This window comes from Gopherus evgoodei, chromosome 7 (genome assembly GCF_007399415.2).
Source record: "Gopherus evgoodei ecotype Sinaloan lineage chromosome 7, rGopEvg1_v1.p, whole genome shotgun sequence".
In the NCBI taxonomy this organism is placed as follows: Eukaryota; Metazoa; Chordata; order Testudines; family Testudinidae; genus Gopherus; species Gopherus evgoodei.
This window is the reverse complement of record NC_044328.1, coordinates 42355588-42367590: the sequence shown is the minus strand read 5'-3', so window position 1 is coordinate 42367590 and position 12003 is coordinate 42355588. Positions and strand designations below refer to the sequence as shown.

The 12003-nt window shown below is 46.4% G+C and overlaps 1 protein-coding gene across 4 annotated transcripts in view; it reads right to left on the bottom strand.

Annotated features, from left to right (window-relative positions):
- The window catches only part of PALD1 (phosphatase domain containing paladin 1), a 201381-nt gene that overhangs the window by 27688 nt on the left and 161690 nt on the right, over positions 1-12003 (bottom strand). The window lies entirely within an intron of this gene.

Below are 12003 nucleotides of genomic sequence, written 5' to 3'. Positions count from 1 at the left end.
GAGGCAACAGCAGCAGAACAGAGTTGCAGTGGAAGCAGTGTATGACGATGGTTTGCAGACTTACTGCACCATCTGCTGCAAGCAGCACCCAGGACACAACAGCAGCAGTGTCAGTGAGCTGAGCTGAGCGGGTTGCACGCTTGCCACGATATGGAGTCTGCGTGGAAAAAAGGCGCAAAACAATTGTCTGCCATTGTTTTCATGGAGGGAGGAGACACTGACAACATGTACCCCAAACCACCCGTGACAATGTTTTTGTCCCATCAGGCATTGGGAGCTTAACCCAGAATTCCAATGGGTGGCAGAGACTGCAGGAACTGTGGAATAGCTACCCACAGTGCATCGCTCCGTAAGTTGATGCTAGCCACGGTAGCGAGGATGCACTCCAGCAACTTAATGCGCTTAGTGGGGACATATGCAATCGATTGTATAAAATCGATTTCTAAAAATCGACTTCTATAAAATTGACATAATTTCGTAGTGTAGACATACCCCTAGTGTCTACTAGTTAGAGGCTGGCTTAAGCCCTGAAGCATGAGATTTAACACCCTTTCAAACATGTTTAATCACTAATTGTGATAACTGAATATTCTTGTTAGCCATCTAAATATCCAATCCCTCTTTGAATCTTGCTAAATTTATGGCTTCAACAATCTCCTGTGGCAAGGAGTTCCACAGTCTACTTACACACTGAGAAGCATATGTAGCTGAGAAGAATATTAGGAGAGCATATCTCTAAAGTAAGGATACAAAATAGTTGCCTTAATTTAAGGCTTTTTATTTATTAATATTTTAGAGAAAAACAGTAACAGGAAAACAATGAAGCAAGAAGACCAGAGTATGTTTGAAGCTGGAGTGCTAAATACTCAAGGCAACAAGACAATCTTGCTTTTAATTACATTTCCATTCAAAACTGGTTATCTGAAAAACTTGTCATTTTTTTAAAATAGTCTATTAGATGAATGGCCTTTCATCTAGTAATATTAACAGCATAAGAGCATAAAAAAGCATAAGACGAGTACCCAAAATGTAGTTTTCAAATGCTATAGAATTATGCAGTTTAGAATTAAATTCTGTGCAGCTGGATAAGAGAAAGTCAATATTTATTGCTTAGCAAATCAGCAATCATCCATACCTGGAAAACTCTTGTTTCTAATTGCACACACCTGCTATGGTATGTTATTTTACAAATATATGACCAACTGTAAGATTTGGAAGCAGTGGACACAAACCTCCACAGCCAAGATATTTTGTAATCCCTCTTCTCAAAAATGTATGAAGCTGTGGGCTGTTTGCCAGGGGAACACTAAAAAACCTTGGGGTGGAGGGGAGAATACAGAAAAGTTGTGGTCTACTTTTATTGCTTTTTCTTTCCAATTTAAATGTCTTTATTCTCTTCCTCCATTACTATCTTCAATTCATTCAGTGTTCAGCTTCCTCCCTTCTGTCTGGTTTCTCCTTCATTTTCTCTTCGGTCTCTTTTCCCCAAAAAATTAATCCTCTTCCCTTTTTCTAGACTAGAGACCTTTCCTCTTTTCCAATGGTCTTCCTTTGTTATTTTTTCCCCATTTGTCCTCTAACCTCTAGTGATTTCTTCTTTTCTCTCCTTCAAATCAAATTCTCTCTCTGATCACGTCTCTGCCCACACTTACGTTGCTCAGTAACTTCTCCCTGTCTTCTGCCATCCCTGCTTTTGTCAGTATCCCTTCCCTCCAGTGCTGGTACTCGCCTTTCCCACAGACTCTCAGTGCTCCATGTTCCAGCTGGAACACGTGGCCTGAGCTGCGCACTGATCAGAAGAGTACTCATGTTAAAGTGAGGAGTGCTCCTGTGACCACTGGCTGGCTCCTCCTCTCTGGCCTTGTGTTTGAGGCAAGGTAAGGAGCAGTGGTATCTGGAACAGCGGGGCAGGCTGGTGATGAGAAGCATGCCAGAAAGTAGCAGGCTTTGCCAAAACAGCTTCAGACCCTTGGCTAGAGTGGGGGAACAGCAGGTGTCTGGTGATGTCTGCAGTCTAGCACAGAGCCAGGACTTCAAATCTCCCTTTGGCAGGAACTCAGAGCTATCGTGAGGGACAGCAGGATAAATGTTACTTTGCAGGAGTCTCCTGCTTCAGAAAGCAGGCTTGGGAGGCCTGAAGTTATGATCATTTCAGGTACTGAGCAGGAATGTATCATATAAAATAGTCATGGCAATAAGCACATAGTAAATCTTATTCTAAACCAAGCTATAGCAGAACGATGGACGCTGGCACTGAAGCAGGTCAATTACAAGAAATACAGTTCCAATGAGCTCAGGTAAAACATTTAGAGAAAAACATTTCAGTTTAATAGGTTCAATATTTCTAAATAAGAAATTAACTTCTTATTTAACAATGATTGACACAAGCAATGTCACATGCTCCATAAGTAGGTGCATAATAAAAATGGTATAAACAGCTATAACAAAAGACAGCAGTTAGGAATTGTCAAAGCTAACTAGGGGATTTGGAGGCCCAATTATCCTCTATGCAGTGTGGGCCTCCAAATCCCCTAGGCAGGTTTGAAAATCTCAACCAATGTCAATATTGTAGCAGGGTGCAGTCCCCGATAGGGCCGTCCTTAGGCATAGGCAACATAGGCAGCTGCATAGGGCACCTGAAAATTTGGGGCACCACTGGGTCTTAGTGTCCACCCTCTTGTTTTCCTATCCCTGTTTTGACCCTTCCTGCAGGCTCCCACAGATGGCTGCTCTAGCCTGGTGAGTCTTCCTTGGGAGGGAATCTAGTAGTTAAAAGTGAAAAAATCTCCAGCCTGCCAGACCTATTAGCACAACATTGAAACTGTTAAAGAGACATTCAAGGGGTAATAAAGCCATTTAACAGGCGTTTGCCAACCCCAAGGTATATACTGACAGGTTTCAGAGTGGTAGTCCTGTTAGTCTGTATCAGCAAAAACAAGGACGAGTCCTTGTGTCACCTCAAAGACTAACGAATTATTTGGGCATAAGCTTTTGTGGACTAGAACCCATTTCATCAGATGTCCATGAAAGCTTATGCCCAAATACATTTTTATACTGTCAGTTTCTGACTTTACTGACAAAAACAGTTGTGCATTAATGTAATATTTACACAGAACATGTCAGTCTACAGGACCTTAGTTTAAAATTTGCTTTAAAAATATTTCATTAGTGAGCTGGTGAAGATTATAAAATCACATTTCTAAAAAATGCTTGCATAGAGTTTTAGATGCACAATCATCTTTAAGCTTAAATGTGTGGATATTCACACATAGTTTTTTATATAAATCCTTCAAAAGACCTCCCTTATCTAAAATACACATTTTAATTACTATAGTTAAAAAAAAAAGTGCTTCCAAGTCTTCCTGTCCTTTCTGTCCATCCCTTCACCACCTCTCCCCCCACTCCCCACTGAAGAGAGCCCTTAAAGGGACAACAGTCCTTCCCTTCCAGATAGCTGGACAAAGAGTTCCCTTTCTTTACTTCTGACTATCTGACAAACTAGTTTTAAAAGAGCCCTCCAGCAAAATCTGTACCTTAGTAAGACAAAATCCTTGTTATACCTAAAATCTTTGGAAACATATTTTTTTAAAGTTGGTGAAATTTCATAACCATGTCTCTTGTTATGGAGATCACACAAAGTAAATTACTGTTCCCTTTTTCTAAAAGTAATGAACATTGTTATGAACACACTAAATCTCTCTGATTAATTTAAAAGAATGTCTTTGTTTCAGTGAGTTAAATATGTAGTAATCTGGAATGCTGGCTTAAGATTTGAGTACATTTAAAATATAAATTCAATTTAGAAATACTGATGAAGAAAATGTAAAACAGAAAAGAGCTGCATCATGTATTCCATGATATGTAATGTTGTATTCAGCAGGACAGCTGACTCACCCTTACTATGAAGTTTTTGCAAATAAATCTCTGACAAACTTCAGGGCATATCAAAAAACCTGTGACTGACATTTTTTATTCCCAAATTTTAGTGCTTTTAATTAGGTACTTTCTTCATGTCCATTCTGCATGAGGGAGAGTGCATGGAAGTCTCTGCGGGGAACTGTGACTCTCTGCCACCATGAGGCAGGCTGGGCATCTCATTATCCTTTGCTGTCAAGTCCCTCCTCCCACTCCCCCACCAGGCTGTGAGCTTGGGCTGCCATCCGGCATAGGAGCACCAGTTTAATAATACTGCCTAGGGCCCCATAAATCCTAAGGACAGCCCTGGTCCCAGAGCATGCTGAGTGTGGAGCTGCATTCACCCTTGTTTGTGATGGCTCTCTCAGCCATCAGCATGGTTTGGTTGCCAAGGTGTCTTAGTCCAAACACCACAAAATAAAAGGCTTCTGTCCCAGCTGTAAGGTGGGTACAGCCCTTCTCTCCAGAGGTTCTTCGACCTTTATTCAAGCCCTACCCTTCCCCTGGGCTCAGCTCTAGCCCCTCCTGGGTTCTGCTCAGTCTCCCCATCCTCCTGCTGTTCACCAGGGTCACTGCATCATCTCACTAGGGCCTTGTCTACACTACAGAGTTGCAGCGCTGGTGAGGGGGTTACAGCGCTGCAACTTAGGATGTGTACACACTTGCACAGCACGGCCAGCGCTGCAACTCCCTGTTTGCAGCACTGGCCGTACACCCGGTCGAGCCTCGGGTGTAGAGGATCCAGCGCTGGATCACCAAGTCAGCAAGTGTAGACACTCACCAGTGTTTTTATTGACCTCCATGGCATAAGCAGGTATCCCAGCATACCTTAGAAGCCTCTCTGGTAATCATGCAAACTCCACTGCCCTGGGCTCACCTGACCCCTCCTTTAAATGCCCCGGGAATTTTAAAAATCCTCTTCCTGTTTGCTCAGCCAGGTGTGGAGTGCAATTAATCAATCACTCAGCGACCATGCCTCCACGCACCAAACGAGCCCCAGCATGGACCAATGCAGAGCTGCAGGACCTCATTAGTGTTTGGGGAGAGAAGGCTGTGCAAACACAGCTGCGCTCCAGAAGGAGAAATTATGATACCTATGGGCAGATATCGCAGTCCTTGATGAGAAGGGGCCATGAACGGGACGCGTTGCAGTGCAGGGTCAAAATTAAAGAGCTGAGGAGTGCTTACTGCAAAGCCCGTGAGGGAAATCGCCGCTCAGGAGCTGCCCCCACAACCTGCCATTTTTACAAGGAGCTGGATGCCATACTTGGGTGTGACCCACTGCCAATTCTAAGAGCACGATGGAGAGTTCAGAGCAGGGAGAAGTGGGGGAGATTGTAGAGGACGGCGACAGTGAGGCTACTGGCGTGGAGGGAGACACCCCGGAGTCCCAGTACACATGCAGCCAGGAGCTATTCTCAAGCCAGGAGGAGGCTAGCCAGTCGCAGCAGCTGGAATTTGATGTTGAGGAAGAAGCTGAGGATCGTGCTCGGGGTAAGTAGATGTTTATATTTTGGGAGAGGAGGATTTTGGTTATGGCTGCCTGCATGCATGCCTAAACGTGGAATAGCCCATTGATTTGCTCTATCACGTCTCTGTAATCTGCCTCGGTAATCTCTTGAAATGTTGCTGCAAGAGCGTTTGCAATTTGCTTTCTCAAATTGATCGGGAGAGCCACCGTGGTCCCTGTCCTGGTCAGGCTAACTCGTCCGATCCACTGTGCAGCGAGGGGCGGGGGGACCATGGCTGCACACAGGCAAGCTGCATAGGGGCCAGGGCGGTATCCACATTCCTGTAGAAGACCCTCCCTCTCTTCCCAGGTAACACACAGCAGTGATATGTCTGGCAGTAGGAAACCCTGTTGAGAGTTTAGGGATAATTGAGTGCAGGGTGCCAGGTTCGCGTTTCCCCAGCCCATGACGCTCTGTTTTTAACCCCCCCCCAGCACGAAGGCAGCCACGCGGTGCGCTCCTGTGTTCCCCACCCCCCCTCCAAGCAGGCATCCAGCACCGCGGTGTGCTCCTGTGTTCCCCACCCCCCGTCCAAGCAGGCATCCAGCACCGCGGTGTGCTCCGGTGTTCCCCACCCCCCCTCCAAGCAGGCATCCATCACCGCGGTGTGCTCCGGTGTTCCCCACCCCCCCTCCAAGCAGGCATCCATCACCGTGGTGTGCTCCGGTGTTCCCCACCCCCCCTCCAAGCAGGCATCCAGCACCGCGGTGTGCTCCGGTGTTCCCCACCCCCCCTCCAAGCAGGCATCCAGCACCGCGGTGTGCTCCGGTGTTCCCCACCCCCCCTCCAAGCAGGCATCCAGCACCGCAGTGTGCTCCGGTGTTCCCCACCCCCCCCTCCAAGCAGGCATCCATCACCGCGGTGTGCTCCTGTGTTCCCCACCCCCCCTCCAAGCAGGCATCCATCACCGCGGTGTGCTCCTGTGTTCCCCACCCCCCCTCCAAGCAGGAATCCATCACCGCGGTGTGCTCCGGTGTTCCCCACCCCCCCTCCAAGCAGGCACCCATCACCACGGTGTGCTCCGGTGTTCCCCACCCACCCTCCAAGCAGGCATCCAGCACCGCGTTGCTTCCCCCCCCCTCACCAGCAGGACGGTGTGAACGCGGACCAAAGAACACCCCCTCCCCCCCAAGCAGCTAGCTCACCACCTTCCTGTTCACTACTGTCCCCTCTTCAGGACACCAGCTACCTCCTGTACCTATTGCTGATAAACCCCAGTGACCCACTGGTCAATTCCCACCCCCAAGGGGAAATCGGGGCAAAACCACTCACCCCATTGCTCGCCATGACTTAGCTTGCCTGCCCTCTCTGTGTTATGTGAGGTATGTGAGAAGGATGCTACCAAAAGTCTAAAAAGTCCTTCAACGTGTGATAATAAACAATGTAGCCTCTGTGTATTACATGGTTCTCTCTCTCTTTTTTCTAGTGACCTTGACTACTGCAACCGGCTCACCGGCCTCACGTAGGTTGCAGAACTTGAGACGGAATCCTAGAAAATCAAAAGAGGAATTGATGAAATCTGTTATGAGCCACTACAACAGAGAAAGTAGGAAGACATAGGAATGGAGAGAGAAGACCTATGAATGGAGAAGCAGTGTACATGAATGGAGAAAGAGTGTACATGAATGGAGGCAAACAGAAAGCAGGAGAAAGGAATTGTCTTCCAAAAAAACCACAAAGCAGATAATAAGCCTCCTGGCTCGCCAAATTGAGTCTTTCGAGTCTATTGTAGCCATGCAGACAAATATGTACCGTGGTAACCCACAGCCCTCCCAAAGCCCTCTTCCTTGTTCTCCAGTATTTCCACAAAACAACTTTCTCCAGCAGCCAGTTCCTTATTATCCCCAGCTGCCCCCAACACCTGTAAGATCACCTACCAGCCCTGATAACTATAATTCTTAGCCTGTTCACTCCACCCCCATTATTCTGCAGCATAGTAATCCTGAAGTGCAGCAGATATTGAATAGTGATCAAAATAGGACATATTAAAACCTGTGAATGTACAGTCCACCACCCCAACTCCCTTGCCTGTTATGTACTGTATGTTGAATAAAGTTTTTTTTTTCTATTTCACTACGTTATATTGTTGCTGGAAGTGGTAAATATTATACACAGAGGTAAAGCAAAGCACATCAAATGCATCAAACATTACTGTTGGCTCTCAGCATCAAATTGCTCCCTTAAAGCATCCCTAATCCTTGAAGCCCTTTCCTGGGCCTCCCTATTAGCCCTGCTCTCTGGCTGAGCAAACTCATCCTCTAGGCGTCGAACCTCAGAGGTCCATTCCTCACTGAATCTTTCATCCTTCCCTTCACAAATATTATGGAGGGTACAGCACGCGGATATAACAGCGGTGATGCTGCTTTCCACCAAATCTAGCTTCCCATAAAGACAGCACCAGCGGGCTTTCAAACGGCCAAGAGCACACTCCACAGTCATTCTGCACCGGCTCAGCCTGTAGTTGAACCGGTCCTTGCTCCTGTCAAGCTTCCCTGTATATGGTTTCATGAGCCAGGGCATTAAGGGGTAAGCGGGGTCTCCAAGGATCACAGTGGGCATTTCGACGTCCCCTACTGTGATCTTGCAGTCTGGGAAAAAAGTCCCGGCCCTCAGCCTCCTGAACAGGGAACTGTTCCTAAAGATGCGTGCATCGTGCACCTTTCCAGGCCATCCTGAGTAAATGTCAGTGAAATGCCCACGGTGATCCACAAGCGCTTGCAGAACCACGGAGAAATACCCCTTGTGATTAATGTACTCTGATGCTAGGTGGGGTGGTGACAGAATAGGAAAATGCGTCCCATCTATTGCCCCTCCACAGTTAGGGAACCCCATTTCTGCAAAGCCATCCACAATGTCCTGCACGTTCCCAAGAGTCACGGTTCTTCTTAGCAAGGTGCGATTAATGGCTGTGCAAACTTGCATCAGCACCATTCCAACGATAGACTTTCCCACTCCAAACTGGTTCGCCACCGATCTGAAGCAGTCTGGAGTTGCCAGCTTCCAGACTGCAATAGCCACCCGCTTCTCCACTGGCAGGGCAGCTCTCAATCTCGTATCCCTGCGCCGCAGGGTAGGGGCGAGCTCAGCACACAGTGCCATGAAAGTGGCTTTTCTCATCCGAAAGTTCTGCAGCCACTGCTCATCATCCCAGGATTGCAGGACGATTTGATCCCACCACTGAGTGCTGGTTTCCCGAGCCCAAACGCGCCGGTCCATGGAGCTGAGCACATCTGTTACTGCCACAAGCAATTTACTGTCTTCACAGTGAGGCGATTCAATATCATCGTCTGACTCCTCACTGTCACTCTCACTCTCACTGTCACTGTCACGCTCACTTTGCAGCTGAAGGAATAGCTCCACTGCCAAGCGCGATGTGCTGGCAACATTCATCAATAAGGTCGTCAGCTGCTCAGGATGCATTTATAACAAAAATCGCAGAAAAAGCGTTGTACAATCACAATGCCGCCAAACTGCTAGGAATGTGTAGCAAAGCACCACGGGGCGTTGGAACAAGAAGCGGAAAGACACTCACACTTCCTTCCCCTTCCCACAAGCCACAGCGCCGAAATGGGACGAGGTGCTCTGTGGGATAGCTGCCCACAATGCACCACTCCAAACAGCGCTGCAAGTGCTGTGAATGTGGCCACACTGCAGCGCTGGTTGCTGTAAGTGTGGCCACTCTGCAGCGCTGGCTCTATACAGCTGTACTAACACAGCTGTAACTACCCGCGCTGCAAAACTGTAAGTGTAGACATACCCTAGGTGAAAGTATAAACAGCTTCCCAGACATCCACAATCCTGAAAGGCCACCAATAATGTAGTCTCTCTCTTGCACACACACATTTAAAATAACACCAAGAATTTTCCTTCGATCTCTAGGGACTGTCTCAACATGCAAAGGGTACAGCTACACTGACTTCTGCTTTTCCAGCAATCTTCTCTTAAAGCTAAGTTTAATTTTACTTAACTGCATCATTCTCTCTCCATATGCTTACCAAGTATCATGTGCCCTAATTATCTGCTTGCTGAGGTTTTCTCCTTCTTTCTGGAAAATTGTGCAAGTACTACTAGCGGGATTGGTGCTGACTGATGACAAGGATGTTGGCTATGAAAATCTGATTGGTCGTGAGATTTCTGATTGTAAGTAGGACCTTGTCATGGGTTGACCTGCACCTTTAAGAGGGAGTGGGGCCCAGTGTCTCTGTGACCAATTACCTGATACTCAAATGGGCTGAAGGAGAGGCCTTATAAAGAAGGAGGCTGGCAGGGCAAGCTGCAAAGCGTTAACAGACTCCTACAAGCAAGTTTGAGACATTAGGGGAACAAGACCCCAGACAGGTAGGGCTTAGAGTGGCCTGCTTAAAAGAGTGAATTTAATTGGACCTTGTGGGTGTTAGTTTTGTTTGCAACTGTGATATTAGTAAACCCAGACTTTAGTAAGGGGTGTATGCACAGAAAGAAACCTGTGTGAAATTTACTGAGGAGCCCAGGAAGAAGGGATGTACCACAGAGCCACTCCTTGCCACCCGAGGGTGCTTGGAAGGCAGCTGACCCTGTTACAGGGATAAACAAACAAGAAATCACCTTTGGTTGCATCCATTCTATGTCTTCCAGTTGTAGAGATGATGTGCCAAATTCTACCTTTACTCACACCCCATCCAATCTAGTGCAAGTACTGTGATTTCACAGGATGTACGCAAGCACAGAATATGGTCCAATTACATTAGTCAGATCTTTGCATCTCCACTGAAGAGAACAGTACACAGTGATTGTCTGGTCCCTTAGCCTGTGTTTTTTGTGAAACTGAATGAACTAGATCCCAGCAGCCTTGCACTGGTATTATCTTCACTCTTCATTACTGCAAGCATATTCTTCACATCTCCTTTTCCAAAAACTATACACATCTTTGACTTTGTGGATGATGAGACTTACCATGGATAATTGCTAATTCTTTCCACATTAGCTTCAGATCTGTAGTAACAGCTGCAGTGAGTTCAGCTCCATTTTCACTTTGGAGGCGATATGGGAAACATAACAGCAGAAAGATATCCATCTGCTGGTATGCAGACTCAGCTGCATGCTTAGATGACAATGGTCACTGGATACAAAATTTGGTCAAATGTTCCTAGTATAGCACGATCCATTTGCATAAGCCTTGGGCTACTGACTCTATACAGACATTGGTACTGTGGAAATTCACTTACATCAAGATGACTATGCAAGACAGCTGTATAAACCTTCCACAGAACCTAAATCCCAGACAGGGAAATACCCAGAATGAAAAGGTTATTGAAAAGTTACCTTAGTTTAAAAGTCCAGATTGGATTTATTCTCACCCTCATCTTTCTGAACATTAGGAAGTCAAACAGCCCTTGGTATCTTTGCTGCAAAGCAGGGAGAGACCTCCATTTTTGCCCAAGTTCTCAAGTGTGCTGAATTAGTGAGGTTCTACTGTACTGTAGATATGTAATGGTCTGTAATGAGCTATACAGAGTTAATTCTTTCTCAAGGGGGTTCTGGAGATTTCAGCTCTGTCTACATTGTCACCACAGACCCTTATCTCCTGGATTGACTTATTTACAAGGAAAGCTTTACAGCTCTCTGTGGGAATCCACACAAGGAAGAGGAAAATGCAGTAGTGTCAGACCTTGCCCCCTCATCTACAGCTATGTAGGGTCTGGTGTATTTCTCCCACGGGATAGGAGCAAGATTTGTAGATCCCAGGGCACATATGAAGTCCGTAATTATATGCACAATAGAATTCTACTGTATAGCATCTCCCTGTGCCCCACCATGCAAGGGGATCATGGCTGGCACACCCACTGGTCCTAACGTCCCTGCAAAGGGGGCGAATATTGGCTGTTAGGGTATTACGCCTGTTCTAGGGCTAGAATGAATTCAGAGTGGCTCCATTCCCACTCCACAGCTGGCACGGGAAGGTGGTAAAAACTCCTTTCATCTACTCCCAGAGACAGCTTTAGTGTGCAGCTTGACCAGTCCAGCTGCACCCTAGTTCCAGGCTTTTGCCCTGTGTGACAAACAGAAATATAATAGCTACCATTTCCGAGATTTGGAATATGTAGGCACTTCATCTCTAAATGAAGACCATCCTCTACAAGCCAACCCACGGAGATGAACATTCAGATTCCTTGGCTCTGCTAATGCCAGAGGGAGAGAGCATTTATCCCCACCCCCTACTCCCTTCACATTTTGTATTTAAAACTCATGATCTTGATGGTATAACTGTTTGGTTGTCTGGGAAACTAGAGGATATCACTGAAAAAAGTTAATATCACACTGAAAAATGCAATGTGTCTTGCCATAAAATAAATGGAACTTGGGCGAAGAAGAGGAGAATGGTGGTGACAACAGTGGAGGTGGAAAAAAACGAACAAGAATTTCTGTGCTGGCTTTGGCAGCCAAAAGAATGACCCGTCAGATCTATTTTAAGCCAGGCGTTAACTGGTTTTGGAAAGCAATTCTTCTCTGAATCATTTTTATATGACAGTTCACAGTATTCCAAAGCTGCTCTAATTACACTTGGCCTGGCCTTCGAGACACATTACCTACTAGAATG